The 25919-nt window shown below is 47.5% G+C and overlaps 1 protein-coding gene across 3 annotated transcripts in view; it reads right to left on the bottom strand.

Annotated features, from left to right (window-relative positions):
* The window catches only part of Nr4a3 (nuclear receptor subfamily 4 group A member 3), a 41046-nt gene extending 35209 nt beyond the window's left edge, over nt 1-5837 (bottom strand). Inside the window, exons 1-2 of one of the 3 annotated variants that reach the window (XM_032904273.1) lie at nt 5309-5837; nt 1911-2090 (exon numbers count right to left, since the gene is read on the bottom strand). The gene's annotated coding sequence lies outside the window, so the exon portion shown is untranslated. Of the gene's footprint in view, nt 1-1037; nt 1169-1910; nt 2091-3588; nt 3747-5308 lie in introns of those variants that run through there. The other 2 variants (XM_032904281.1, XM_032904289.1) reach the window with 2 other exon arrangements.
* Nucleotides 5838-25919: the final 20082 nt, after the last annotated feature.

Raw genomic sequence — 25919 nt, 5'->3', positions numbered from 1 at the left:
ACCCATCTTCTCTCCCTTGCTCTGTTCATTAAACTTTGATATAGATGCTTTCTCTCATAAGCCCATTTTTAAAATTAGTTTAACTCCTAAACAACAACAACAACAGCAGCAACAACAACAACAACAACAACAACGACACTCCCCAAAAAACAATTGGAGTGGTCTCTTTAGCCATAGGGAAGGCCAAGGGGAAAGGAAGGAAATAACTTATTAATTAATTTGGAGAGGAGGCCATTGATCCCCCAAGGTATACATAGGTTGATTTGTAAACCTGTGAGTTATTGGTGGGGGGAGAGGTCCCTTGTGGGACAAGGGAGGCAGTGGCATGCTAACATTTTATGAGTGCCAACTAAGGCTGCCCACACAAGTTGTGGTTGCTGCTTCCCACCCACTCCTCCAAACAGGATTAGCAGCCTGCACAAACTGGACCCCTACTGATGACTTCAGCCCGCTTAAGTGGTGAGGTGGGCATGTAGGCCCAGGAAATGGACCGGGGGAGTCGGTGCCATCTGCAAAGAAAAAGCTCAGCTGTAACAGCACACCCACCAAACCCGCTCTCTCCTATATGCTGTGTGCGGATGCATATATGTATACCCTTCCCAATTCTGACTAATAGGATAATCTAACCCAGTAGGATCAGAGCGGTTTTATAACAACAGCTCACAGCTCTTCTAACAGGCACATTGGTCTAGGTATTTTCTCATGAAAGCAATTTCAAAAACAGTCTCTCTGCCAGTTTGCCTAGGCTGGACCCCCAAAGCAGCTGGTAGAGAGGTGCTTGCTATATTCACAGAGGTGGAGGAAGGTGTGAAGGCCCCGAGAGTTACTGGCTCTGTGAATGACTTTTCTAATAATTTTCCTTTTTTTTTTTTTTTTTTATGGCTAAGTCAAAGTGGTAGCATGGGGAGTTTCTGGTGGTTGGTTTTTCCGAGGCAAAGGAAACCCAGGTGCCTCCAGTCTTCTTGGAGGGTGTGGTGTGAAGGTGTGATTAGCAGAAAAGTGGGTGCTTCACATTTCCCTTCACATCTTTCTCTTACCCACATTTCCAAAGCTGATTGAGTCATGCGTGTATGGGATGAAATCTTGACGTGAAAAAAGGTGCTGAGGGCCTGTTGGAAGAAGCAGTGTTGAGGAGTGGCCGGTTCATGCCTGCCTTCTCAAGGGAGGCCTCCTGAGCTAGCTTGGAGTTAAAGAATTACTTAGCTTGGTGTCTAGTTCTTAGGATGAAATGGAAACTGTTTAAAAAGAAGAAACACACAGCGTGGCCTTTACACCCCTCCCCCTCTTGCATCTCTAAGAATCTCTCAGAATCACCTGCTATTCTGTCCTCTCCCTATTGGCTCTTTGTCTTTCTGAAGTCTCCAGCAGGAGAGTGACTGTATCTGTGTATCTTTGGTGCCTATCCAGGCCCGCCTCTTCTTATACCTTTACCAAATTTGTAAAGAGGCCGTGTAAACCAAATCCGGGCCTTTACCTTTACTTCTCTGCCTGTAGTTCATTTACCTCTGAGCCCCTATTACCTCAAACTCCTGCACCACAAATGATCTGGGTTTTAGATCAATAAAAAGGTTCTCTATCTCCCAGAGTGATCCCTTAAATGAATATATTGGATATAAAAGGACAAAAAGAAAGCCATTAAAAACATAGCATATCCTGATCGCTTGGAGTATTTGCTTTTCTTCTTAGGAAACATACTTTGGAGAAATGCTTCGTGTACTCTGTCTGCTCTGCTTGGTAGCAACAGGGTGTGGTATACAGCGGAGCTTCGTGCCAGGAAGCCACCTGTGCTGTGAAATGTAGGGTCAGTAGCCCTACATGTTGGTACTGGGCAGGTTGACCAGACTGCCCGCTGGTTGTTGGTTTCTCCACCCATTTCCCTTGCTCCGGAGGAATAAGGGCTTCGGACCTACCTGGAGGGTATCTTGCGCGCTGAATGGTGGGGCTGGGGGTCTCTCCAGCGGAGGCTGAGAGTGTAGGAGGCGGGGACGTCGGGATAGGCGAAGCAGCCGCCGCCGCTGTGCTGGCCCGCTCTGTTGAGGGTCCAGGCTCAGCGCCCGGGCTTGTCGGGCTGCGCTCTCCCGCAGTGGGCTCTGCAGGCACCGAGAGAGGGGACAGAGATTGTGGTAAGACTAGGCTGGGTCATTTTTCCCAGGGCTGGGTGAATGGGGTGGGGGTGGGGGACCTGGAGAAACGCTAGATAATTACAAAGAATGTCATAAGGTTAAGTGAAAGTGCTTAGGGCTCACGGAGTCCTGGGCAAGAAGCACCACATCGTCGTAGGATGCTAAGGGGAGGTTGCCGGCACCCACTGAGTTCACGGCCCTTTCTTTTATGGTACATGATGCTAAAATCCCTGCATGGTCGTCGCTAAGAAATTGATCTTTTCTACACCCACTGTTGGTTTCCAGCTTGCGAAGTCAGGAAGACCGAAGTCAGGGAGACACTTAAGGAACGAATAGAGCCCGAATTGGGGGTGGTGGTAGTGTCAGTGAGTATGCTGAAGAAAATAGCCATTTTTCAACTCCGACGGCCCCCACTCCTCAAACACAAATTTTACACGCCGCGTAGGAAATGCACAAGGTCCGGAACGAATGCATGAATGCCCCGAGGAATTAAGAAAGTCTGTGCTTTTCATTCTAAATGCTAATGGAGCTTCCCTTCTATTAGTCGCGAGTTTCGAGGGCCAGGGGTCAAGCAAACAAAAGGGCACAGAGGAAAGGCCTAAGCTGGGAGCCGCGCGCTCCGGCAGACAGCTTCGGCTGTGGCTGCGACGGACCGAGGGAGGTCCCCTGTCCTCAGCGGGCGGTGTCCCCGAGGGTGGGCGGCTTCAAGGCTCCAGGCCACCCGGTGGCTCAGAGGGGGGTACATTCCGGAGAGCGCCCAGAGCGGCTCCGGGGCGAAAGTCCCGGTGTACAGCCTAGTGAAACTTTGTAGTTGGCAGCGCAGCTTGACTGGCAGGGAGGAGGGCTCCAGCTGCCCCTAACTCCGGCTTATAGCGCCCCCTTTGTTCGGGGTGGGCACAGCTCAAAGGTTAGAAATGTGCCCCCTCCCCCCTCGTGGGGAACCCAACCCCCAAACTAACCAAAAGATCTCTGGTGAAAGCTGGACCCAAGGGTGGGGTAAGTTTCATCTCCTGCCACTCCCGCGCCCAGAGTTTGCTTGTAGAGAGAAAGAGGCTCGGGTTCCCCAGGTCTAGGAAATTCTCGATGGCCAGGAAATGGGGGATTCCCTTGCCATCCCCAACCCGAGGTACTCCGACGGAAACCTTGCGCTCGCTGAAGCGTTGGCACGAGTGGATCTTTCCACAGCTGTAGCATGTGCTTCTCGTCCTCCCCCTCTCGCATCTTCAAAGGGGGGGGGGTCTTCCAGCAACCCCACCCCCAGTTCTACTGGGTTTTCTATCCCGACTGTCTCTCGGAGCCTTTCAAGAGTAGTCTTTCTTTCAGGGGCAGCCTCTGAACTCGGGTGGGCGGGGGTCGCGCCTCCCCAGGAAAGGGGTTCCTCTCAGAGGTCGGCACACCGCCCATCGTACAGCCCAGCCCAGAGCCCCATCGCTCTCTCCGTCCCCCGCCCCGATGGTCCGGTTACCTAGGTAAAGCCTCTGCGCCTGGAAACACGTTCTGTCGCTCAGGCTCGTGGCCGCTGGGGCCGGGAGCACAGAGCCTCGGGGTTGTAAATTAGGAAGAAATAACTACCTCTGTCAAAGCCCCTTTCTTTCTCCGGGGCAGACGAAGGGAACACCCCCGTGTTCCTCTCCCCGTGGTGAAGTGTGTGGAGGAAACCGTGAAACACACCATTGTGACCCGGGCTCCTCCGCGGAGTTTCCAATGGGGAGCGGGGGCGGAGGTTGGGCGGGGGCAAGAGAGGTGGAGAAGAGACCGGCAGAAAGGGAAAGACAGAGATTCTCAGAAAGACCGAGGGAGCTGAGACAAACCCCGGGGGAGAATTTCTGTGAGCCAGCGCTGGGTCCAGGATTGGGGGTGGGGGCTGGGGGCGCCTGTGGAGGGAGTGGTGGCCCGGGCAGTCTTTGGCGTTCACGTTAATGCGTATCTTGCTGCGTTAAAACAACTCCAATAAAGTAATTTCATTCATTGTATTCTGTATGCGCGTTGGGCAGCTTTTCTTTCTCTAACTTGGTTCTGTGAGAAACATTTCCCGATTGTTGGGAAAGGAGCTCCGGAATTGGAATAGCGAAGGGATGGCTGAACCGAACCCTGTAACCTCTCTCCCAGCACTCCAAGGCCCAAGGATAAGCAGCTCGAGAGTACTGATGACCACACTCCCCGCGGCTCTTCCCTCGGGAGAACCCGGGCTCATAAACAAAAGGCCACCTCCAAGAACGTTCTTGGAAATCAAGGGACCAATGATCATGAGCTCCCTCCTGACTGCCGGAAGCCTCCAACAGGTTCGAGAAAGTGCCTTTGAAAGCCAGTCTCCGCAGACTGCGCTCTGCCTCTCAGCTCTCTTTTTCATCGAGAACTTTCCTCCTTACCAAGAATAAAAACACTCGGAGCAACTTCTCCGAAAGCGCATTGAAAAGTAATAACACAAGCCTTTCCCACACCAGCCAAGGCCCGGAGAAGAGGGACGCCGTCCCCACGCGTGTCGGGGCGCGAGAGTCGGCAATTACACCCGATTACCTCCGTGGGGAAAAGTGTAAACCAGCAAGTCGGCGACGCCAGGCAGACGTGCCTAGTGGAGCCCCGGGCTCATTTCAATACAATAAGCCGCATTCCTACAATTACACCCTCTTTGCTGAGCTCCTCCAGCGCCTCTGCAAACTCTGGCCGCTGCTGCCCAGGCACTGTCCCTCCTAAGCTTTCTCCCAGACAACCAGCTTCATTTCACCATTAGACACATTAACTCGGACCCACCAGAGTCCCTATTTTCAATCCCACTTAAAAGGCAGGAAAATTACTGCCGTTCATCACCGGGGCTCCAACTCTCTGCCGCAGCCGCCGCCGCCGCCGCCGCCGAGAGCATCATTACCATGACAACTAGAGCCGAAATACCCTGAATTACAACGCTGGAGCAGCTATAGCACAAATCCAGGTCCTCCTCTTTGTTAGAGGCTTTTCGCCTCTTTGGGTGGGGAGAAGAATCTCACAAGCTCCAGAGTCCCCGAGGGCCAGCTACAGGGGAAAAGTTTCAGATTGGAGCCCACCGCTCGCCTGGCGAGCAAAGCCTGAGAGGGGAGGCGGCGGGGGGGGGGAGCCCCACATTAAAAGTTGTCAATTTCAGGAGCGACACTTCCCAGCGCGCCAACTTTTAAGCAAGTCCCCATATTAACTGGGCATATCGTACGTACTTGGGTTCTGTGGAGGTTCCGTCTTTAGAGCGAGTTTCTAGAGAGCGACCCCGAAATCTGGATTGGGGGAGAGTCACAGCTGCTGTCCCGGAAGGGCTGCGGTGCACAAACCCAGCGGCTCCCAGAGGCGGTGAGCAGCGGCTGGCTGGGGATGCTGCGATCCCAACTCATGGGAGAGCGCCGCCGAGAGGTTCCGCAGGCGTCCAGTCTCCGGCTGCGACCAGGGGGTAGGATGTCGCCACGTTTCCCACCTCCACGGCCACTGCCCGCTCTGTCAGCGTTGCAAAGTGAGCCCTGGAGGGGCGTCCGGCTGCGGCGCGGCGCGACACCGGCGAGGGCGCCGAGAGAGAGGGGTGTGAGCGCGCGGGAGAGAGTGGAGTGTGTGTGCGGAGCGTGTGAGCGCGCGTGTGTCTGTGTGTGCAAGTGAAGGAGCGGGTGTGAGCGTGTCTGTGTATGGGGAGCGGAGGAGGAGCAGGCGCTGGAGGGGTGGGGGGGGAGGCAGGAGACTGGCTCTCCTGGCTGCGCGTTCGCTCGCCTCTCTCGGCACGTCATTTATGCCACAGGAGCCCTAGCGGCCTCTCCATAGAGTGCCTGGAATGCGAGACGTCAATGTGACGCCATGGGACGCTACGTCACCCTCCTCCTCCCTCCCCTGGCCCAGCCGGTTCCGCGTGTGCGAGGGTGTGTGTGTGTGTGTGTGTGTGTGTGTGTGTGTGTGTGTGTTCGCGCGCGCGCTCACGCGCGTTCCCCGGCCATTCTCACGGCCGCACAATGGAAACCGCGGGGAGCTGCGGACCACAGCCCTGAGGCTTCTCAGATTCGCGCCGCCAACCCCTCTGCACCGGAGCTGCTTGCCAGGGCGCCGGTCTACCGGAGGGTGCCGCAGCCCGCCCGCGGGTCAGGCGGGACCGCCCAGCTGTCAGGCTCCGGGTGGAGTAGAGTTGGAGGAGTGCTGCTGGCTCGCCTCCGAGGCTGCCCCGAGGCACCTAGCCAGGTCGAGGGGGTAAGAGAGAGGACAGCTCTTCCGAAAGGGAAGGCTACGCCAGCCAGCTTCTCCGAGTGACCTGGCAGTCACTGCTGAAGGAGTCTGGCACCAGCCCGAAGACTCCCTGAGGTGCAGCTGTGCTTTCCTCATGCAGTGGTTCTAAGGCTGTTTACGTCTCTCTGGCCCTCTGCGCCTAGGCTAATTTGCCTCTTCCTCCTGTCTGCTGTTGGTGTTTCGCCCTAGGATGCAGACCGCTCCAGGGACAAGATTTTATTTCTTTACACTTATGGTGTGGTGTTCTTTACTGGACACTTTATAATCCAAAGAAATGCACATTCAGCCACGCGCGCGCTGCACGAGAAACTATATATAAAACAAACACACCACACGTGTTGAACAGCTGAGTGAGTCTGACTGTTAAACAGATCCTCTACTCCTCCCCAGCACCGGGTCACACTTGGAACTCGCACTTTCACTTTTTTTGAGGGTCGTAGACGCCTCCCCTTCCATCTCTCAAATGAAATATTTCAAAATCAATCAACAGGATTCATTAAGCGGTCTCTAGGGGATCTTTCCTATGGTCCATTTGTCTTCCAAGTATGCAGAAAGTCTGGGCGACTGTATAAGGGACAGCGATTTCTTCCTGGAAATGAATTTAGGATGTCACTTTCTTGCTGAAAACAAAGCAAACCAGACAAACAAAACCAAAACATGTTCGAGTTTGGAACTCTTAGTTCCAAAGGTGGCTGCTAAGTGAAAGTAACCTCTCTCAGAAATGATTGTTTTACGAAGGAAATGTTTGAATGAAACAACTCAGACAGACGCGGTCTCTGGTGGTCTGCTAGAATCCCAAGTGGCATTTTTTTTTTTTTTTTTGACTTGAGCCTGTGGGTGGCAAAGTTGGGGGAAGAGGATCCCCTAGTCATAGCACATGCCTCAGAATCGAAGAAGGTTCGAACTGGGACCAGAAACTCGAAAACAAAACAACACGTGCATAGTGTGCCTCTCTAAGTTTACGCCTCCACTTTCACTTTAGCAGGCTGGTGTGCTTAAGACCGTGAGAGGACGCTCGGAAAGTTGTCCCAGCCCAGAGGAACCGAGCCCCCTGGCTGCGGGTGCGTTCCCATCCTAGCCCAGAAGGAAGGAGGGCGCTCCTACATTGAATCCATTCAAAGGCTGGGGGTTGGGGGAGCAGGACCTGGAGCCGCGCGGCGCTGACGCACGCGAGGCGCGTGATTGACGCAGGCGATGTTACTAAATTGGGCGGTTGGCCGGGCCCAGGCGGCGGCGCGCGCGGCAGATAGCGGAGTAGGTTCCCCTCGGTCACCCCCTCCCGTCTCCATTCAGCGCGGTACGGCGTGGGGCGGGGCGGGGTGGGACGCGCGCGTCCGCGCCGGGATCCGGCGAACCAAATATAGACGGGTCCCGGCTATTTTTAGTGGGGCGTCGGGCGCGCGCGCGCGCCGCACCAAGGGGCGCCCCGACTCGGCCCGGAGAGCGGACTGCAGAGTCGCCATCTTGTACTCGGCTCGACCCTGTCTGGTGCTGGGCAACTTGGGGCCGAGAGTAGGGGGCTGGAAGGGAAGCGCGGGCGCGAGCGAGGCGCGCTGCCTATGGCGCGCGCGCCCTCATGGCCCAGCGCGGTACCCCCCATCTGCTCGCCCGGGGCTCTGCAAGCCTCTGGGCCAGGTCCCGCCACCGAGACTGCCGGGCCGGCCCTGACTCGCGAGGGGGCGGAGCTGCCGGCGGCCGCCACTTCCTGAGAGCCGGGGATACCCATCCCGGACGTCACGGAGGAGTCGAGGCGGCGGTGGCGGCCCGGGGCTCAGCCTGCACTTGCATCATGGGTGAAGCAGCAGCTGCCCCGATCCTTTGTGCCCCCCCCCCCCATTGAGTATCTGCTTTGTTAACTGAAAATACCATGACGGACCAGTGTGATCACCAGTTCCAGACCTCAAAGAAAGTGAAGCTGTCAGGCAAGAAGAGGGAGACTCCCCCAGCCGGCTGCGATGGTATCTGGTGGGTGGGTGTGTAGAGAAGCACTTGACAGTTTTCCACGTATTACTTCTTGCCTAACTCTTCACCCTTAAGAAGGTTTAAAAATAATTTTATTTCCATGCTGTAAAAATTTCATCTGTGTTCTGCACCCCACCCATTCTCCTTCACTTTAAAATCTCATGCAGAGCTGGAATCACTCAATTCAGGAACCCTAAAATTAGGTACAATTTTTAGGAGACATGACATCTTTCCATGGAATTATAGAATACGTTCCATTTTCTAATTTAATATGTGAAAGGCCCTTGCTCACTCAGTTTATTATAAAGTCACTAACTTTGTTCATGTGAATTGGAGGTTCCCGTGTCCTGAGTTGAGACAGAAGTAATTTACCAGATCCACGACAATGCCACTTGCATGTATGTTGGTAACAAAAACCAACATCACGGACACTCCTGGATTGAAGGAGGATCTTCTCCGACTTTTAGCACTTAGGAGTCTCTCTCTATAAATAGTGCTTTTTTTCTGGGTAGTCGTACTGGAGGGGAAACAATTATCCTAGTTTACCTTAAAAAATAAATAAATTTCACCCTTAGCTAGCCGGAAATCTCCAGGAACAGATTTTTGAGTGGGTGTGCGATTGGGACCTATCCCGGCTAGTTTTATGTTACTTTCCTCTTGTGCTTTCCTTTACTTCCTTTCAGTCCTGAGCATCATTCAGGTCACCTGCCTTAGTTCCTTAATGCTCAGTCAGGGTGAGCTAGTCTGCCGTTCCTGGCTGGGGCTGCTGAGAGTGGGAAGCTGGAGTCATCCTTGGAGAGTTTGCAGTGGTTATTTATTGATAACTGACAAATTTTTGAAACTCAGAAGAAAAGTCATGGAAGCAGAGTCAGGGTTGGGCTCTCTTACAGATACCCTTTTCTGCTTCATCAAAGGCCCCTAAAGGCAGGCAGCTCTTTCCATGAGCCAAACAGAATTGTCCTGTTTTTTATTTTTACTTTTTGTAAATATATATATATATACTTTTCTTCACTTTAAAGGTCAGATTTACTACAAATAGAAAATAATATTTTATGAGGCCTATGCAATGATTTTTTTAGAAATCTACATTACTTTTTTGATTACAATATTCCTAAGTGAAATTCAATACTAGATACAGCTAGATCTCCAATTTTTGAGAAACTAAATTAGAATAAATGCCTTAGTCTGTGGCATAATGAAGACTTCCCAAGTTTGGGCTTTTTTCTAGGAAAAAAAAAAAAGAAGAAAGGACTTTCATGCATGTACTAGTTTGTAACGTTAAGAAAGTAATCTCTTTTAACATCAATCTGTTAAAAACTATACAGTAATTATTATAGGTTTGTAAGATAACTTTCATTTATTTTATTTTGATGTGGATTTGTAGCTCCAATCTGCCTGTAAGAATGAAAGATATATATTCTCTCGAAAAATAAAATAAGGGATTTGAGGAAATTTTGTGTGTTCTATATAAAGCAATTATTATTTTTTTGAACAAAGTAGGATTAAAAACAGCTGCCTAAGAAGAATGAGGTGTAATCTTGTTGGTTTTACCAGTGTGTAAAGAATGGTTACTGTTGCAAGTAAGGAAAGGTGAAAGAGAACTATAATCCAGGAGTTGAGGAGATGGCTCAGTGGGTAAGAACATTTGCTATGCAAGCATGAAGACCAGGCTTTGAACCCCCAGCATCTATGTTAAAAGCCATGCATGCATGACTCTGTGTCTGTAACTTAGCTTTGGGAGACAGGAGACAGGTGGATCCTGGGAGTTTGTTGGCTAAACCAGGTTGCAATTCTGCTTCTATGAGACCCTGTCTCAAGCGAATAAGGTGGAAGGCTACAGAGGGAATTGTATGCCCACCTCTGATTTACACATGTATGTGCACTCTCACACAGTCATGCATCATATACACACCTACATGCATTGTACACACCACACACCCTGCCACACACAAATTGCAAGCCAGAAGTTATCACCTAAGGAAAGTAAGTTTTGAATTTTAAGTCTATTTTCTAAAACCAGGGCAGAGGCTCCATATTCAACACATGCATGCACACACACAACATGTATATATAAAATTTACTGACTTCAGCACACACACACACACACACACACACACACACACACACACACACATACACACCCTTCAGTTGTACCTGGCCCCCGAATCAAGGACCCTTGTAAACTTTCAAATCAATTCTATCTTTGTAAGATAAGTCTTCCTAAAATACACCTTTCATTTTGGCACCTATGGCCTTAACCGTCTCCAGCCGCTGGATTTTGTCTCCCCCAAGGCCAAAGGTCTATTATTTCCAGCCTTTTCCTGGTATAGCCGGACTGTTATCTTCACTGTTTTCCACACAGGCTCCATCACATTCTCTCTTTTAATGGACACTCTTCCCCTTCTCCACTTGTTGGGATCTTATCCGGTGTCTAACAGGAGCTTGTGAAGAACCAGCTTGAGCCAGAGACTTTCATGACATTCTCTCCCGATTTTGTCTATAGCCCAGAACCCCTGCCAAGTCACAAGCTTCAAAACCCTGCCTCACACATCCCCAAGTCTTCTGTGGGTCCCAAGACAATAAGTAGCCATGAAATATGCCCTGTCTAATTTGAATGCAGATAGATGACTGCCACGGGGATTTGTATGGCCGGTGGACGGATAGGGCATTTTTGGCGTGGATGGATGTACTTGAGGTCACTAGCATTGTTTGCTTTACCTGAACTTTTCATATTCCTGACTGAAGGCAGCTTGTCAAGGTGCCCGCCAGAAGCACAAGACGGCTGCCTGGTGATACAAGGAAATGACAGTTTGGCTTGTTGCGTAGGAAGCTCTGCTGTGATCTTTTCTTTTCTTTCCTGGCAGACTTTTGGTTTGACTCTTACTCTGTTCTAAGTTCTTTCCTCTCCGTTTGTACTTTCTCTTGTGCTGCTTTCAACAATGAACTATGTATGGATGCTTTAGGCTTGCAAGTGTTCCTGTCTTTTCTTGGGGGGGAAACTACTTGAATACTTAGAAAATCGGGAACTATGACATCTATGTTCAGTCAGTTAGATGCAAAAAAAAAAATTTCTTGAATTTCTTATCTTTCCAAACGTTGAGATAGACTCGTATGCCGCTCTGTTGTGTGGGGAGACGAAGTGGGCAAAGATTTGGGGATTATGATTTGTTAGAAGCTCATGTAACTTAAAGTGGTAGATCTTACTTTAACAAAGCAAAACAGCAAAGCAGGAAGGGTTTCTGATCTTACAGAATGTTTTCTAAAATGTTAAAACCTGAGATGGAAAGACTAATCTGTGGTGTGAGGGCGAATGATATTCCACAGTGTCGTGAATGGCTTCCTCTCCACTGTGTTACAGTGGCCAATGGCCAGGATAGGCTTGTAATCTCGTTTAAAAGATTATTTGATCTCTTAGTCATGTTCTCCCTGGTCACTGGCATGGGGAAGACTGCAGTCATTTAGGCGGGAAGGGTTATTGGTCATGTGTAATAAGCCGGCTTAGGTTTTACCTAGCTGCTCAATTCTTGCCCATTATCCTAGCTGTGAAAAAAAAACAAAAAAAAACTGCCTCATGTGTAGAAGTTTGGCGCCTTCCATCTCTCCAAAAGCGAGAGGCCGTGTGGCACAGAGGCAGGGACGAGCCTTGGCTACCATGAAGCCACTGAACCTTGGTACATTAATCTTTTAGGGGCCTAAATGCCAGGATCTGTAAATGACAGTGTTGAGTTACCTTTCTGATCTCGAAGGTTCTAAAGTTGAATGCTCATTTTTTTTTTTTTTTGAACCACTTAAATTCCGTGAATCACGAGCCAGCCTTATCCCAGTCCCCTCTCCTATGTTACCACTGCGGTCAGGAGGCTCAGTAGCTCTTCTATGTAGCGTTTTGCTTTTGGTAGTACTGTTACATTGGTAGTAGTATTTTATTAAATTGCTTTGGCTTGCGTGGTAATGAACTCTGAACTCCAGCCATCAAATGAGTGGGATCTCGGTGGTCTGAGAGAGTTAGTGGACTGCCAACATCACAGCCCCATCCCTGTCCGCAAGCTGGAAATGAGCAGAAGCCTGGATGGTCCAAAAGTCATTTTATATTTAGCCTTGGAATTTGTCTTTGAACATTCATCTGAATATGGATGAGTCACAAATTGACTTCATACAAATTAGCAAACTTTCTTGGAGCCGATTCTGTTGTTTGCTGCTCTTCATTCCTTCCTGCATGCTAGGCACAGGCGGGTTCTCAAGAGTAGCAGCCAGGTCAGAGCTGTCCTCTGTTTTTTTTTTTTTCCTAGAGAAGCTGAAGTGGGATGTAAGTCTTTGCCTGTCGTGTTGAGTCTGAGTAGACTGTAGAGTAGACTATAGAGGCAGGTCCAAGAGCATATTGAGGGGTCTATAGAGGCAGGTCACTGGGAAGATCCAAGAGCATATCGAGGGGACTGTAGAGGCAGGTCACTGGGAAGATCCAAGAGCATATCGAGGGGTCTATAGAGGCAGGTCACTGGGAAGATCCAAGAGCATATCGAGGGGTCTATAGAGGCAGGTCACTGGGAAGATCCAAGAGCATATCACATCGAGGGGTCTATAGAGGCAGGTCACTGGGAAGATCCAAGAGCATATCGAGGGGACTGTAGAGGCAGGTCACTGGGAAGATCCAAGAGCATATCGAGGGGACTGTAGAGGAAGGTCATTGAGCAGTTCCAAGAGCATATCGAGTGGAAGAAACGTGGGCAAAGTGATGATGAGAAGCACAGCAGACTCTGCTCGTGAACGTGTTGGTTCTGTGGTTGGATTCATCTTCTGAATGAATAACCCAGCTCTGTAGGCACTGGAAAGTTCTGAATTTTAGCAGATTGCAGGTTTCTGTGTTGTCGAAGTCAAGTTCGGAGAGTAAAGACCGTTTGTCCATTAGGGTTATTTTTAAAGAACCCTTTCCACATATTTAGGTATCTGGTTTCCTACTTAGATCGTGTAATTAGTAACTGATTCTGATTTTTTTTTTTTTTACCATAGTACATTTTCCAGTATTTATTCTGCATGTTTATAGTTCAGTACTGGAAAAATTCCTCCCTGACATCTGTTCTAGATTAGTTCCCTATTCCAGTTATGTTTTCCTGTTTTATCAACTGTGGTGAGGAGAATAGAAAGCCATATTTTAAAGATTTCTGCTATTTAAGTGCAGTAAAATTGAATAAATTGTCTTATTCTAATTTCTGAAAAAATTTTATTCCCCTGTTAAAAAGCAACAATAGAAAAACTGGATAAAAATTGCAATGTATTTACCATAGTGCCAATACCATTTTATAGTTGTGGAATTCACATTTTAATTTTTCAAACATTTTTTGAGAGACTCTTGTTCCAGTTGTCTTGGGTCTCTGTATTCTTTGGCATGACTATTTCTTTGGGTGACTTTACTGAGCCCTCAATCCAGTTCTTTATCAGGGTAAGCACTCTGTAAGGCCTTTGATGAATCTATGAAACTGGATTGCAAGACGTTTATTCAGAATATTCTCTTTTCTTTATTCTTACCCACCCACAGCCCTCTGAGCTTCCTGAGGTCGTTTTACTCCTGGTTCAGGCACAAGAGGTGCAGAGAAAGTCCATTCTACACCACCTGTGCACCATTGGGCCTACCCTACTGAGACTTTAGGATGTTCCTGAGTCACTTAGACTGACAAATGTAGACCCAATTTAGTCATTTGAAGGAGTTGTTGTACTACTTTGTGTGTGCACACAGGTGTGTTTTGTGTGTGTGTGTGTGTGTGTGTGCGTAATTAAGTCAGTCATATATGCTGTATTTGTATGGTTCTGTCTGGAGTGGTGGCTAGAGGTCTATCCCTCTTTATTGATATTGCTTTTGTGGCGGAATTGATAGACTGGGTCAGACTAGCTTGTCGGTGAGCTTTGAGAATCCTTGTGTTTCCACCCATGGTTTCTAGATCAGGGATTGTAGATGTGCACTCTTACAGGCAGTGTGGCTTTCTTCGTGGGTGTGGGGGAATCTGAGCTGAAGTGTTCATGCCTTTACAGACATCTCTGGGTGTCTCTTTGTTTTGATGAGCCATTTGTGATGCCTTTGCAAGACTTCATTCTTATTTTCTTCACTGCCCCTGTCCTTGGTTTAAAAGTGTTGACATTGGTGACATCCTCCCATGTAGTTGTAGATTTCCAACCATGCCTCTTACTGTGCTTTCTGGCCCTTTATGCTTCTTGTCAAGGCCTTCAGGTCATTTATGTATGTGCTGAGGGTGCCCTTGTCTCGCCTCTCACCTGCTGCCCTTCCCCCCCATCACCTGCTGCCCTTCCCCCCATCACCTGCTGCCCTTCCCCCTCTCACCTGCTGCCCTTCCCCCTCTCACCTGCTGCCCTTCCCCCTCTCACCTGCTGCCCTTCCCCCTCTCACCTGCTGCCCTTCCCCCTCTCACCTGCTGCCCTTCTCCTCTCCCCTGCTCCCTCTCACCCCTTCCCCTCTCACCTGCTGCCCCTTGCCCCCCTCCACCTGCTGCCCTTCCCCCTCTCACCTGCTGCCCTTCTCCCTCTCACCTGCTGCCCTTCCCCCTCTCACCTGCTGCCCTTCCCCCTCTCACCTGCTGCCCCTCCCCCCTTCCCTGCTGCCCCTCCCCCCTCTCACCTGCTGCCCTTCCCCCTCCCCCCTGCTGCCCTTCCCCCCTCACCTGCTGCCCTTCCCCCCCTCCCCTCCCCTCTCTCACCTGCTGCCCTTCCCCCCTCACCTGCTGCCCCCCCCCTCACCTGCTGCCCTTCCCCCTCTCACCTGCTCCCCCTCTCACCTGCCCCTTCCCCCTCACCTGCTGCCCCCCCCCCCCTCACCTGCTGCCCTTCCCCCCTCACCTGCTGCCCTTCCCCCTCACCTGTTGCCCTTCTCCCCTCTCACCTGTTGCCCTTCCCCCTCTCACCTGATGCCCTTCCCCCTCTCACCTGATGCCCTTCCCCCTCTCACCTGCTGTCTCCTCCCACCGGCCCCCACCTGCTGTCACCTTCCATCCTTCCAGACATTACTTTCTCCCCGACACAGGGTCTCTCGCACTGGAGCCAGGCTGGTTTCCAGGTTGTGAAGTCCTGCTCCAGCTTTCCAAGGTTGTTGCAGCTGGGCACCGTTATGCCCGGCTCTTGTACAGGTTTTAGACACATCTCCAAGCTGGTGCAGACATGAAGTCGCTTTCTTTGTTAGACAGATAGGGCACTTCCTTGCTGTCCTTGCCTTTTTCACTGAACAGTCTATCCAGTTGGTTCCATATCAGTGGAGGTTCCAACAGTCTATCCAGTTGGTTCCATATCAGTGGAGGGAATCTTAGATACCTTCCTCTTAGTGTGTCTCAGCGATCGCTTCGTATGGCTGGCCGTGCATCATTCACTTAGCAGGCCCTGTGCTGATAGACGTTTAGGAAGTTCCAAGTCTGTAGTTAGAAGTGTTGTCGCAATAAATGCGTTGAGGAGGATTTTATACTTGTGCAAATATATTTATAACATTCCTAGAAGTGGGTTGCTGGGCCAAAGAGTAAATATGGTAGTAGCCTGATAAACAAGGCCAAATTGTCCTCCACAGAAGTTGTAAAGTTTATACCTCTCTTGAAACAAAGGCAAATACCAGTTAATGCATATTCTTGGCAGCAAGGTACATTTCTTAACGGGATTTTTCTCAGTCTGGTAAGTGAAAACTGTTGGTGTGGTTTTACTTTCTGTTACTCTTATGAGTAAGTGTGAACACCTTTTCCTATATTCAAGAGTCATTTCTCTTTCCTCTTTTGTGAAGCATCTTCTAGACCCTTTGCCATGTTTTGGGAGGTAGAGGGAATTAAACATCCCTGTGCAGTCTCTGTTACAGTATACATATCTGCTGGCGTAATCTGAATGGCACCACATTCCCCCAGCCTTTGAACTTCGCTTATGGTCTTGTGGTCACATAGATTGTAAAATATATGGTCTTACTTGTCAGTATTCACTCTGGCGACTTCTGGAACTCGTCAGTTAGAAAACCCCACTCCACCCCATGTTTATGAAGGATTTCATGTTGACTTGTATCCTTCTGTCATTTCTATTTTAGGTTTTCATATTTGATTCACTTGTCTTGGTGTATGGTATGGAAGCAGTCCAATGTAGTGTGTTTTCCTAGTGGCCATCCAGCTGCCTCAGCCCCATTTGTCAGCAGTCTGCTCTCTCCAGTTCGCTGCTTCTGGAAGCAGGGCTGATTCATCCACTTCCTGTTTTCACACCTTTGCCGTGACTGAACATGAATACACTCCTGCTTTTCCTCACGCCGAGCCCCTCTGCAGTGGTGCCGCTGTCTTTCACTGTGCTGCCTCTGCCTTCCTCTGCCTTCCTCAACAGCCCCGGCAGCCTGGCAGTCTTTTGAGTGGATCCAGGCTGACTAGAAGGCTTGCCAGTTCTCATGGTGCAGAGATCAGCCCCAAAGGAATCCTAAGTCTACTACAGTTCATTCATGAGACGTCAAACCCCAAGTCGCCCCTGGCTCTCGATGTTCACGGCTGACCAGCTCTCTAGAAGCCGAGCCACACTACCAGAGTCCTCTACTCTTGAGGTCTGGCTTGTTTCTCTCTATGCGGAATCCCCTCTCCTGCCATCTCTGCTTTGTCTGACTGAGTGAGCTTTTCCTATACTTTCCAGGGGAACCAACATGGCAGAAAGCAGTACTCGTGTTTCCACTCTGTGCTAGCCAGCTCCGGAACCCTTTTCTTCCTCCACTGGAACTGTGGCTGTGGATGGACGGAATGAAACCTCTCACTGCACGGGAACCATTTTTGTTTTGCACCCTGGCTTTGTCGTCCCAGGAGAGCACGTCCAGGCTACTAGGGCTAAACCCACTCTATCCTTGGCTCCTGGCAGTGCACTTTAATAAAAGACTTCCTTCCACTTTGAACTGCCGCCCCAACCTGCCTAGGCCACCTTGCCTGTTCTTTATGATTTGAGTCTTACTTTTTGATCCTGTTTGTTATCTCCACCTTCAGACTTCCCTCTGAGGGCGGTGGTACACTCTGCCCTGTATCAGTTTGGCTTAGAAGTTATTCTGGTCAAATATACTTTATGTAAATTGAAGTTGGTTAAAGCAACAACGGTTTGCTCCACAATGTATCTTAAGCTATTAGGCTTTGAGTGGTGTTATTAGAGCCTCATGGGAGTGGTCCAGCACTACTGACTCGTTCTTGAGGCTTTTTTTTTTTTTTTTAAATAGTCTTTTCATTTTTAGCTACAGCAGCATGGTGTTTGCTCGTGACATCAAAACGTTAAGGCAAGCCAGCTTAGCCGTTCAGCGGCTGGGGAGAGTTGGACAAAAGTGATCTTAACTAAGTAGTAGCAGAGGCTACTTGGAATGAATCAAAACATCTAGTAGCAAGATAAAAACATGTTGGCTTGATTGTTTTCTTTTTCCTTCATTAAAAAGGTCATTCGCATACAGTACAGGACACTCAGAAAAAAATATAGATAAGGAATAGAAGGACAAAAAGAATAAAAAGAGCTGCAGATGAGTTTATGACTAACTTACGCTGCCCCTCTGTGTTGGGAAGGCATTTTGTGCACTGACTCTGCTCACTGTCATCAGTTGCCCTGATTGACCTGAGTCCCTCAAGTATTATTTTATCACCTTGTCCCCCAGACTAGATTTCTGTTCCCTTTAGCCTTTCATTTTACAACTGGGGACTAGCCCACTTTTGATAAATTATAATTAGATTTAATATATAGGTTGCCATTCTCCTCCCTTCTGTCCGTTCTGCCTCAGCCTGGGTTCTCTAGACACTCCTGTTTGCTGTAAGTAGGACAGTTTGTAAATGAAGCCATTCTACCAAACCTTTCTCTCAAATTCCCAAAGGGGACTAGTTGAGAATTCCTGTGGAATTCATCCTTTTCCTTCCTTCCTTCCTTCCTTCCTTCCTTCCTTCCTTCCTTCCTTCCTTCCCTTCCTTTCTTTTTCCCTTCCTTCACCTCTCCATATGATATTTTTGACGTTCATGCTTGCTAAATATTATCTGTACAAGTTAAGTAGTAGCAGCAGATACAAAGGAGTAGGTTTGCCTTACCGTGAATGCGGTTTGCCACAGAGAACTCACCTCAGTGGAGGGAGTTACTGCTCTTAGAGACGTGCTGCAGTGTACTCTAGGCCAGTCTTCGGCTCCAGATTCTCTCGCTTCAACCCCTCAAGTGCAGGAACAACAGGCCTGTACCACTGTACTCAAGCATGGAGGAAAATGACTGAAGAGATTTTTCTCTAAAACAAGGTTGTCTGATATATGTTGTGTGCTGTACCTGAGTCCAAGCCCATATGTATGTAAGCTCACCAGTTACCACATCTCTCCAGAGCCAGACTAATGGCAGAATGAATCATTTTCAAAATGGGGCCCTAGAGGCTGTCCTCTTTGCAGTTGCTGTGTGAGTTGCTTACCGTTCTTGCTTTGTTGTGGTTTAAAAAGTATTTATCTCTCTGTGTGTGTGCATATATTTACATGCAACTAAGTGTGTGTGTGTGTGTCTGTGTGTGTGTGTATGTGTTGTGTGTCTGTGTGCATGTACTTGCATGCAATAAAGTGTATGTGTGTGTGTGCCACATGTGTACAGATGTCCACAGAGGTTGGAAGAGGCATTGGAGCCCTCTAGAGATACAAGTGATTGTGAGCTGCCACAATCACATGGGTGCACATGGGTGCTGGGATCTAAACCCATCTCCGTGTTACATTTTTTCCTCAAGCAGATAGATCAAGCAAGTTCCCATATCTTATAGCTGACATATAAGTTCATGATGGGAAGTGGGCAAATAGTAACCTCAAAGCTCAGCCATCTCAGTTATGATCATGGAAACAGTGCAGCTGTAGGCTCGGTGTGGACTGAAAATGATGTTAGGAGTACTCAGCATCATGAGCTCCTCAGGAGTACTCAGCATCATGAGCTCCTCAGGAGTACTCAGCATCATGTGCTCCTCAGGAGTACTCAGCATCATGAGCTCCTCAGGAGTACTCAGCATCATGAGCTCCTCAGGAGTACTCAGCATCATGTGCTCCTCAGGAGTACTCAGCATCATGAGCTCCTCAGGAGTACTTAGCATCATGAGCTCCTGAGTTTGTGCTGTAGTGATAGGTACTCCAACACCCATTCTGCTTCAGATGAGTATTCTAAATCAGCATGGGGAAATCCTACTTCTTTTGCCCAAAGAGCATCAAGTAAGTTATTTTGGCCAGTAAGACATGGAGGCCAAAGGCTTTTAGGAAGTGATTCCTTGACATTAAAAGAGGGGAGATACATGTGGCTCCTGCTCTTTATTTGGATGTATGTGAGCATCCTGGCTAGAACAACTCTGGCCATCCTGACATGCTGAGAAAAGCCACTTGAAGATGGAGTGAATCTCAGGGAGTGTAGCAGAAACCTGAGCTTGACCTTGTGGAATTGCTGGCCACACTGTGCCTTTCTTCGGAACTTGCAGTTCTCTGAGATAACACAGTTCCTTGTATAAGTTAGTGAGATCTGGGACCTTGCCACTTGCAGTCAAAGCATCCCGAGTCGCAGGCAGGTCCAAGCCATGAAGATTTGATCATATTCTGATAGCTTTCCTCTTATCAGAGGTTCTTTTATTTTCTCCCATCTATCTTCTGACTTCATAACTTAGATGTAGAGCCTATCTGGCCACTTCTTCTTCTGTCTTCTCTTAGTGCAATGTTCAGACCAGGGGTCTTCAGGGAAAACAGTAGGGAACAAGAGAGCAGTACTGTCTCCACAGAGCCTTTTGACTTTAAGTAGCTAAGGGTAGGTAGGTAGGTAGGAAGGTAGGTTCTTCCCATTTGCCATTCATTCTTACTTCTGATTCTGATGCTGGCTTTGATCTTGGACCCTTGTGTGTGGTACCTGATAACTTGGGCTCTAGATTGATATCTTTGTTTCCCTCTCTTCCTTCCTCTCCCCTCCTCCTTTTGTCTTTTACTTAGGGACTGGCTGCTGTAGGGACATAGGATGTTTTCTAGGAGTGAAAAGGAGTTTAATGAAATAAGTAGCCCCCTGTGTTTTGAGTCTAGACTCTAGACCCTTAAGGTCAGGAGGAAGTAGGTTAGTATTGGTCTGTTTCTCACCCAGATCCTTTTATTCAAGGCAAAGAATAAGCAGCCACCCAAATGGTCTTCACTTCGGCCTCGCCATTTGCTACCTGAAACTTTGAGCAGATCCCAGAAGACATTGAATTTATTCTTTCAAATTTGTTACTGTCTACTTTCCCCCCTATTTTTTGCACTTATTCTGGCTTAAATGAAAGAGTATGAACTTGATAAATTTTTAAAAAAGTAAAGAAAAATCTGCTACAGCTTAGTTGGGTTTCAGGGTTATTTTCCAGTGAGTTAATGTTAAGTCTTTAGGATGAGCCCTGTGTAGCTTATTAGTCTGTTTGGAAAAGGTAATGAGGGTGATGTGGGGAATAATAAAAGTAGGAAGTGAGATTTGTATTATTGCTCACCAAAAGTCAGGAGGAGGAGGAGGGAGGAGGAGGAGGAGGAGGAGGAGGAGGAGGAGGAGGAGGAGGAAGAAATAATAGAAGAAGAAGAAGAAGAAGAAGAAGAAGAAAAGAAAAGAAGAAGAAGAAGAAGAAGAAGAAGAAGAAGAAGAAGAAGAAGAAGAAGAAGAAGAAGAAGAAGAAGAAGAAGAAGAAGAAGAAGAAGAAGAAGAAGAAGAGGACAGGGACACTGTACAAGAGAAGTAAAGGACTGGGTGCCAGGCTTGGGTCTTAATTTCTTGTTGGACCAGAATTTCTCAAATTAGGAGATAGTGAAATACCCCCTCTAGTGGCGAGGGGCCAGATTCTACACTTGGCTGCTGTGGTGAGTGGTGGAATGGAAGATTTCTAAGATGTCTGTGTGCTAAAAGGGATCCTGAGTCCTTGGAGTTAAGATCTTTAGGTTTCCTTACCGGGAAACAGGTTTATCGGGATAAAAACTCACTGGAAAACGTAGAGGTCGAGATAGTGGAGAGATGTTCAGAGTCCATTTTTACGAAGGTTGTAGAATGGTCCGAAGTTAGATCATTACTGCTAAACTTATTGTTAGAAAGAAGTGATAGAGTAGGTGTCTTTTAATTCCATCCAGAGAGAGAGAGAGAGAGAGAGAGAGAGAGAGAGAGAGAGAGAGAGAGGAGAGAGAGGAGAGAGAGAACAACAGAGAGAGACACACACATAGAGACAGAGAGACAGAGACAAAGACAGAGAGACAGAGACAAAGACAGAGAGATAGAGAGACAGAGAGACAGAGAGAAGTCATATTAAAAGTTGTGGGTTGGGTCTTTAAGGTGGTTTAGGTGACAAAGGCACTTTCTGCCAGACCTGGTGACCCAGACTCAATCCCTGGAACTACATAGCAGAAAGAGAAAACTGACTCTGGCAAGTTATCCTTTGACCCTCTCAGTTCACACACACATACATATAATAAATATAAAAACTTAAAAATGACAAAGCAGGTAATGCCATGCAGCAGCATTCACAGACACACATGTAGCATGTACAGCAGCATTCACTGACACACATGTAGCATGTGCAGCAGCATTCACTGACATTTGTGTAGCATGCTGGCTGTACATTTTCAAAGTGTGACCTTGGTTGGAAATCTTTAGTAGTAATTCTGACCACCAGATATTTAATTTTCGTATTAGAAGTGATTTAATTTCTGCCTGGAGACAGGCAGTGAAGCTAACTGTACTGAATACTGTATTTCCCAAGGTTCAGTGCACTTGAAAGATGTCTCGCGTTGTGAATGTATGTTGCTGATAATAGAGATTGTGATTGTTTATAAGTCTCAAAGGCCCGTTTTCTTTTTATGTGTGTTCCTTGTTCTGTGTACACCTGTGTGGTGTTCATACCACAGCACACATGTACAGGTCAGTGGACACATGTGGGAGTTGGTTCGCCCTTCCCAGCCTATAGGTCCTGGGGATAAAACTCAGGTCGGCTTGAAAGCAAATGTCTTTACCTAGTGAGCCCTCTCACTGGCACATGGGATGGCCACAATTCTGTGACTATTTTAATTCCTGCTTGGGAAGATTTTTTTTTAATGCTCATTTAAAGATTTTCGAAGAGGTAAAAGTTCAGAGAATAGTATTTTTCTGACACTCTGATATAACCAGGAGGATTTAAATACTGCACCGTCTCTAGTGCAGAAAAAAGTGGCTAAGGTACAAGATGATAAACTGTGGTACAAGAACATATTTATTGGTATGCCATTTATGTATTTACTTGAGACAGGCTCTTATTATATAGCTTTGGCTGGTCTGGAATTCACTATATAGATCAGGCTGGCCTTGAACTAAAAAAGATCCACTTGCCCAAGCATCTAAAGAGCTGGGATTAAAGGCCATGACTACTGTCATGTATTCTTTTTAAGTTTTAAATCTTCTTATCCTCAAGAAAGTTGAGGCTTGTAGAAGAGCAGCCTTTCCATAATTTTTAACATGTACAGTGGTATTTCTTATTGCCACAGTGACGGTAATTATAAGAAAATACAAATGAACACTTTATGTGGATGTGGCCAAGGGGAGAGTGTGGCATTCTGACATGGACTTTCATGGAGCTGGAGAGCTCAGCAGGCAGCCCATGGAGGTACTCATCTCTCAGGCAAGAGGAACTAGGTCTGGGAGGAGGGCAGGGTCACCTGGTGGGGAAATCCAGGACCTGGAGGTAGAGGTCAGCAAGGAACAAGAGAGTAAGTTAGGCGAGTGAGAGTGAGAATTAGGATCATGGTGAGTGAGTCCACAAATAATGCAGAAATCGACTTAACTCTAAATGATTCATTTGTGTCTACGGGAGAAGTAAGCTGATTGGGTGGTCCCCACTGAATTAGCGTGACTGGGGTAAGGTTGTCTGCAGGAAGTGAGTAGATCTCAGAGGCAAAGAGAGACAACTGTACCTCAGTGACTGCTTGCTTCCATATATAAAAGTTGATATTAAGAATCGATATGATGATGGTATTGCCAAAATTAGGCATGCATTGGTGTGTGCAAAGATTTGCAGTAAACGGGCTTGAGTAGAGGGTGCAGGCTCCAACCCCTGTTTGACATCTCAGGCAAGTATACATCCTGGTTTGTATTCACACAGATACAGTATTTTTAGCACTCTTATTTATGCATACTCATTTTTATTGAGATCTCTGGAGGAAGGTGGTGCCTCTGGAGGCTCAGAGGGGGTAAATGGAATTAGTAAATTAGAGCAGATGGGGTTGAATGATAGGAGGAGGACTTGGACCCAGGGCCCCACCAAGATGTCTCCCTCATTTGTTCACTGTGCTTCTTTCCCGCGGTTGCTATAGCAAAGTGCTGTAAGCTGGTGGAATGGCCAGGAGCCCCCGGAAGCTCTAGGGAAGCATCTCTGTTTTCCTTGGCTTGTGGCAGCTTCACTCCACCTCTACCTCTACGGCTGTATGGCTGTATTGGCTTCCTTTCTGTTCTGGGTTTTCTCTTTGGGATCTCTTAAATCCATTTCTGCCTTTCTATCATTAGATTTAGGGTCCTATGGGTTAGTTGGGACACTCTTATCTATTGGTACTCAACGATACCCATGAGGACGCTTTCCAAATAAGGTAATTCAGCCACTGGGGATGGGCTCATAAACTTAATTTTTCTCCCCCGATCCTGATATATTGATTGTATGCATTTAGTGCTACATCTTCCTTTTGTACTGAGAAAGTAAGATTCTGTCCGGAAAATGGGCAAGTGGGCTAGGAACTTTGAGCTAGAAGGTGGAGGGACACTAAGGAAATTCTGGCTGGTGCTAAGTGTTAAACTTTGAGAGATCAATTATCTCTTCAACTCAAGCTTCAGACAGAGTGAACTGGTTGGTATAAAGTGAAAAAATGTTCTTTCCAAAAGGCCATCAATGAGAAAGCCTTTGTGGAGAACCGAAGGAATTCATGCAGAAGTTCCCCCAAAGTTGTTGAGTCAGCTTAAACAACCAAAATAAATTAAAATATTCAGTTTTGCATGATTGACATGACTAAAAGCTGACTATTATAGTTCTTGTGTAATTAGACCAAAAGGTAGAGTGGGAAAGGAGAGACATTTGTAATGGGTTTCAGTCAGTATGATCAGTTTCTTACATTTGATTACGTTAGAATGCCTCACTTGGGTCTTCTAAGTCAAAATAACCCATGTATGTAAATTCTGTGACAGAGACTTGTGACACTTGTATGCAGTTAGGCTCCCAGTTCAGGCACGCTCAGACAACACTTGTGTAAATGACGCAAGTCTGATGACACCCACACTGGATAGCCCCAAGCCTTATACTGTTTCTTTCCTGGAGACTCTTGGGTGTTAGGAGAGCTGTTCATTACTGGGCCATATCTTGTTCCTTTTCATTTTTTGGTTTTGTTTGTTTGTTTTTGCATGTAACTTGTGTTTTCTTTATGGAAACCAAGGCTTTCCCTTTACTCTGCTAGCCTAGAAATTTCTCCAGAATACATCATGGTGTGCTTATCTCATTAGCCCTGACCAGTGACATGAGCCTCTCAGGCCTGGCACTGATTCTTCCAGGGAGGTGCTTCTGTGTGTGGATCACCTTTCTCTGCTCTTGGAACTGGTTTTCTCTGGCTTTAGAAGGCCTGCTGTTTCTCTCTCTCTCTCTCTCTCTCTCTCTCTCTCTCTCTCTCTCTCTCTCTCTCTCTCTCTCTCCTATTTTTACTTTTGGTCTGGGTTGTGTAATTTCTATTCATTGCTTTGCAAACAACAAATTTGTCCTTCAGAGAGTCAGTTACACATTTTATTTTATTTTTTTTCCGTGGGAATTTAAAATTTATAAATGATGCCTAAAGAATTTGCCAATCTATTATTTTGATTTCTATATCTAGAATTCAATAACATATACAAATAGAGCATGTTTACTTCTGTAAGCATGGTCTACATCAGAAATGTGAGGCTGTTTAATTTTTGGGAAATATTGGTGCAATAACAACTTTAAGAGAGGGACCCCCTCACCCCGTTACCCAAAACAGGCAGGTATGGTGTCACACACCTTTAATCCCAGCACTGGAGAGGCAAGGCCAGGTGAATCTTCAAGTTCTAGGCTAGCCTGGCCTACAAAGCAAGGTCCAGAACAGCCAGGGCTACATAGAGAAACCCCCATTTTGAAAAACCAAACAAGCAAACAAACAAAAAAATTAAAGAGGTCAGAGGGAAAGATCTTTTGGTCATTTCCACATATATTGCAAACATATTTACTAAATTAATATCCATTCAAGAGCAGCTCTTGGCAATCTTTTAAGAGCCAACCTCATAATTAACAATTTTCAATCAACATTGAAAACTGATACTGAGTTACATGAGCAAGATCCCCTTAAAATGTGTCCCCACCACTCTGGATCTGGAATTTTAGATAAAAAGGGACCTTGGTAAACAGGATCTTAAGGCAAGCACTGATATATCAGGGGCTTAATACAACAGAAATGTATTCTTCCCCCAGGGATAAGTCCAAGTTGCCTCACAGCTTTCCTTGGTGTGGTGGTTTGGGCACAAAGGTTGCTTCCCACACTGGGCTTCACTGTTTCCCACCGCCTTGGATTCTTCTGTTTCCAGTTGGTGATGTTGCAAGCTAGGGTGGAGGATATTCAGTTTCCTTTCAGGTCACCTTGGTCTGTCAGT

The sequence above is a fragment of the Rattus rattus genome, chromosome 1 (genome assembly GCF_011064425.1).
Source record: "Rattus rattus isolate New Zealand chromosome 1, Rrattus_CSIRO_v1, whole genome shotgun sequence".
Lineage (NCBI taxonomy): Eukaryota > Metazoa > Chordata > Mammalia > Rodentia > Muridae > Rattus > Rattus rattus.
This window is presented reverse-complemented; position numbering and strand designations above follow the sequence as displayed.